Source organism: Siphateles boraxobius, unplaced genomic scaffold (genome assembly GCF_051911475.1).
Source record: "Siphateles boraxobius isolate OS27281-9 unplaced genomic scaffold, OSU_SipBor_1 296, whole genome shotgun sequence".
NCBI lineage: Eukaryota > Metazoa > Chordata > Actinopteri > Cypriniformes > Leuciscidae > Siphateles > Siphateles boraxobius.
In genome coordinates this window covers 797,501-802,500 of record NW_027508915.1, presented here as the reverse complement: position 1 = coordinate 802,500, position 5,000 = coordinate 797,501, and the positions used below count along the sequence as shown (strand labels likewise).

General features: G+C 32.2%; 2 non-coding genes across 2 annotated transcripts; both read left to right on the top strand.

The window, feature by feature from the left end:
* The first annotated feature begins 4,119 nt into the window (after window positions 1-4,119).
* On the top strand, window positions 4,120-4,238 carry LOC143754901 (5S ribosomal RNA). The gene has a single exon (XR_013208668.1). It is a non-coding gene; the product is annotated as a 5S ribosomal RNA (ribosomal RNA).
* A 283-nt stretch (window positions 4,239-4,521) lies between these two features.
* LOC143754900 (5S ribosomal RNA) lies at window positions 4,522-4,640 on the top strand. The gene has a single exon (XR_013208667.1). It is a non-coding gene; the product is annotated as a 5S ribosomal RNA (ribosomal RNA).
* The last annotated feature ends 360 nt before the right edge of the window (window positions 4,641-5,000 follow it).

The window sequence follows — 5,000 nt, the reverse complement described above, 5'->3', positions numbered from 1 at the left end:
TTCTTATGTCAAACAAGAATTGATCATGTTTTAAGCACAAGAAGTTTAGAATATTTTATTGAGGATATTTTGTATAAAGAAAACTCTTTAAGTGATCATAAGATGATTTTAATGAAGATGGATTTTAAAAAAGAGGATAAAGGGCCTGGAGTTTGGATTTTAAATACAGAGATTTTAAAGAGTGAAAGTTATAAATTAGGGATCGAAATATTAATAGAAGAAGAAAGAAATGATGGGATGTACCTAGAAGATAAAAGAATATGGTGGGAAAATGTAAAATACGAAATAAAGAAATACTCAATAAAATACAGCAAATTGGTTCAGAGAGTTAAAAAAGCTAAAGAAAAAGATATAAGGAAAACATTAAAAGAAGAGTTAAACAAGAGAGAAGTAAATATACAAAACGTAATAGTTATGGAAGAAAATCTAAAGAAAATAGAGGAGAGTAAATGTAAAGGAGCAAGTTTGAGAAGTAAAGCAAAATACATGGTTGAAGGGGAGAAATGTACAAGATTTTTCTTTAACTTAGAAAAAAGTAAAGGAAGAGCAGAAATGATAAAAGAAATAAAGGGCAAAGATGGAGAACTAGTACAAGAAACGAAAGGAATTTTGAAGGAAGTAAAAAATTATTATGAAGAACTTTTTAAAACGAAGGGGTTAGATGAAGAGAAGAAAAATATACTGTTACAGCAAATATCAACGAGAGTAGAAATTAAGGACAAAGCAGAATGTGATAAAGGAATAGGACAGGAAGAAATAATACAGGCAATAGATCTTTTGAAAACAAAGAAAAGCCCAGGTATAGATGGGATAGGAAATGAGTTTTATAAGGTTTTTAAGGAGGAAATTAGTCTGATTTTAATGGATGTATATGAGGAGATTTTTAAGAAGGAAGGTCTAAATCAGAAGATGAGTTTAGGGCTGATGAAGCTAATATACAAAAGAAAGGGAGATAAAGCACTTTTAAAAAATTTTAGACCTATAACCATGTTAAACACGGATTTTAAGATTTTAGCAAAGGTTTTAGCAAATAGATTAAAGAATGTACTACCTAGCATAATAGAAACAAATCAGGCATATGGAGTAAAGGGACGAGACATAGCAGAAACAACAAGCAGTATAAGAGATATAATAAGTTACATGAATGGAGAAAAAAAGGATGGTTATGTCATTAGCTTAGACTTCGAAAAAGCCTTTGACAGAGTAGAACATGTTTTTTTATTTTCAGTTTTAGAGAAATTTGGGTTTGGGGAACATTTTATTAAATGGATAAGAATTTTATATAGGGATACAATAACAAAAGTGAAATGCAATGGATTTTTAACAGAACCGTTTGCTATTTCAAGGTCAATAAGACAAGGGTGCCCATTATCAGCTCAATTATATTCGCTGGTAGCGGAACCTTTAGGGTTGATAATCAAAAAGGAAAATAAAATAAAAGGAATAGAGATGAATGAAGGGAAAGAAATACAAAATATATATCAATATGCAGATGATACAACAATAGTAGTTAAAAATGAACTAAGTGTTAAACATGTCATGGAAAAAGTTGAATGGTACTGCCAAGGTTCTGGAGCAAAAATAAATGAGGAAAAAACAGTTTACATGAGATTTGGGAAGGTACCGGTTTTAACAGGGTGTTTTAACTTTACCCAAGTACAAGAAATTAGGATTTTAGGAGTGGTTTTAGGGAAAAATGAAAAAAGCATACGAGATATTATGTGGGAAGAGGTAGTAGAAGGAATGGAGAGGAGGTTAATATTCTGGAAAAACAGATTTTTAAATTTAAAGGGAAAGATTTTAATTGTAAATGTGTTGATGCTGTCTAAGATGTGGTATGTTTTATATGTGAATTCAATGCCTTTATGGGTAAGACAAAGATTGAAAACATGTATTTTAGAATTTTTATGGGAGAAAAAACCCCCAAGAATAGCTTATAATACTTTGATTGGACCGGCAGAAGAAGGAGGGATGGGTTTAGTAGATTTAGAACAAAAAATGAACAGTATGAGAGTTAAAGTGGTAAAGAAGTATTTGGATGAGGAAAATAAAGGGGATTGGAAAACTATAATGGAATTTTATTTAAACAAATGTGGGAATTTGAATTTGGGGGATAACATTTTATGGATGAAGTTAAAAAAGTGGATGATACAGGGGATACCAGATTTTTATAAAGAAGTTTTAAGTGCTTGGGGACTTTTTCTAACAGATGTGAATTTTAAACCATATGGAAGAGATAGCATTTTAAATCAACCACTGTTTTTAAACAAAAACATTGTAATACAAGAAAAGGAAATTTATTTTAAGAAATGGGTGGAGGTGGGAATTGTAAAAATAAGAGATATTCTATATGAATTCAAGGAGGGATTTTTACCCATGCAAGTGATTGTTGATGCGTTGGAGGAAGCGAAAGAGGAATATAATGTAAACACTATAAAGAAACAATACGAAGAAGTAAAAAATGCAATACCCGAAGATTGGTTGAATGTTATTCAAAGGGATGAGAAAAGCGAGAATAAAATAGAGGTGTTCTTAAAATTGCAAGAAAAGTTTGTAGATTTTAAGTCATGTAATGTTAAAAGGTTTTATCATTATTTTAGAAATTCAGTTTTTAAAAAGCCATTAGCAAATCAACTCTGGCTGAGGCATTTTAAAGAGATTGAAGAAAAGGAAATATGGAAAAACATGAAATGGATATTTATGGACACTGATTTAGAATGTTTGGACTTTTTTATAAGACATAACGTGATTTTCACGGGAATGCGCTTATGCAAAATTGGGAGAGAACAAGATGCGAAATGTAAAGTTTGCAACAAAGAAGATGAAGGTATTTTACACTTGTTTTTATACTGTGAAAAACTGAATCAATTTTTCATTGCCATGAAGGAGATAGTGAATAATTTAAGAGGTAAAGAGGAAGATTTAAGTTGGAATAGGATTTTTATGTTGGGACTAAATGAGGAAAACGGAAATAAAAAAGTGATTAATTTGTTGTTAGTCATAGCAAAAAGTGCAATCTGGAAAAGAAGGAATGTGGCAAAAAATAGGAATTTTGTAATGGACTTGTGTTTGTTTTTCAAAGGATTGGTTGAAGATTATTTGCATATTTTGTACAATTATTTTAAAATGGAAAATAATGTGGATTTGTTTTTCAAGATTTTTAATAGTGAAGTAAGGAAAATTTTAAAGAAACACAAACTGTTTTTTCTGACAGAAGATGTATTTTAAAAAGGTTTTGTGAATTATGATCTTGAATATGTTCAAATGTAATGTGAATTATGTTGTTGTGAAATAATAAAAAAAATAAAAAAATAAAAAAAAAAGTCACGCCCGATCTCGTCTGATCTCGGAAGCTAAGCAGGGTCGGGCCTGGTTAGTACTTGGATGGGAGACCGCCTGGGAATACCAGGTGCTGTAAGCTTTTTTGATTTAAAAAAAAAAAAAAAAAAAGAGTCCCTGAGCTTCTTCAGAAAGCCTTTAAAAGTCTCTGAGATTCTTCAGAGAGCATGAAAGAGTTTGAGTTTTTTCAAAAGTTCTTCTTACTTAAAAAAAAAGACTCACTGAGCTTCTTCAGAAAGCCTTTAAAAGTCTCTGAGATTCTTCAGAGAGCATGAAAGAGTTTGAGTTTTTTCAAAAGTTCTTCTTAGTTTAAAAAAAAGACTCACTGAGCTTCTGCAGAAAGCCTTTAAAAGTCTCTGAGATTCTTCAGAGAGCATGAAAGAGTTTGAGTTTTTTCAAAAGTTCTTCTTAGTTTAAAAAAAAAGACTCACTGAGCTTCTGCAGAAAGCCTTTAAAAGTCTCTGAGATTCTTCAGAGAGCATGAAAGAGTTTGAGTTTTTTCAAAATTTCTTCTTACTTTAAAAAAAAGACTCACTGAGCTTCTTCAGAAAGCCTTTAAAAGTCTCTGAGATTCTTCAGAGAGCATGAAAGAGTCTGAGTTTTTTCAAAAGTTCTTCTTACTTTAAAAAAAAGACTCACTGAGCTTCTTCAGAAAGCCTTTAAAAGTCTCTGAGATTCTTCAGAGAGCATGAAAGAGTTTGAGTTTTTTCAAAAGTTCTTCTTAGTTTTCTTCATTAATGGTCTAACCTTTTAAATTGCCCAATTTTGGCAGCAGTTTTCGCTTACGGCCATACCACCTTGGTCACGCCCGATCTCGTCTGATCTCGGAAGCTAAGCAGGGTCGGGCCTGGTTAGTACTTGGATGGGAGACCGCCTGGGAATACCAGGTGCTGTAAGCTTTTTTGATTTAAAAAAAAAAAAAAAAAAAAAGAGTCCCTGAGCTTCTTCAGAAAGCCTTTAAAAGTCTCTGAGATTCTTCAGAGAGCATGAAAGAGTTTGAGTTTTTTCAAAAGTTCTTCTTACTTTAAAAAAAAGACTCACTGAGCTTCTTCAGAAAGCCTTTAAAAGTCTCTGAGATTCTTCAGAGAGCATGAAAGAGTTTGAGTTTTTTCAAAAGTTCTTCTTAGTTTTCTTCATTAATGGTCTAACCTTTTAAATTGCCCAATTTTGGCAGCAGTTTTCGCTTACGGCCATACCACCTTGGTCACGCCCGATCTCGTCTGATCTCGGAAGCTAAGCAGGGTCGGGCCTGGTTAGTACTTGGATGGGAGACCGCCTGGGAATACCAGGTGCTGTAAGCTTTTTTGATTTAAAAAAAAAAAAAAAAAAAGAGTCCCTGAGCTTCTTCAGAAAGCCTTTAAAAGTCTCTGAGATTCTTCAGAGAGCATGAAAGAGTTTGAGTTTTTTCAAAAGTTCTTCTTACTTTAAAAAAAAGACTCACTGAGCTTCTTCAGAAAGCCTTTAAAAGTCTCTGAGATTCTTCAGAGAGCATGAAAGAGTTTGAGTTTTTTCAAAAGTTCTTCTTAGTTTAAAAAAAGACTCACTGAGCTTCTGCAGAAAGCCTTTAAAAGTCTCTGAGATTCTTCAGAGAGCATGAAAGAGTTTGAGTTTTTTCAAAAGTTCTTCTTAGTTTAAAAAAAAAGACTCACTGAGCTTCTTCA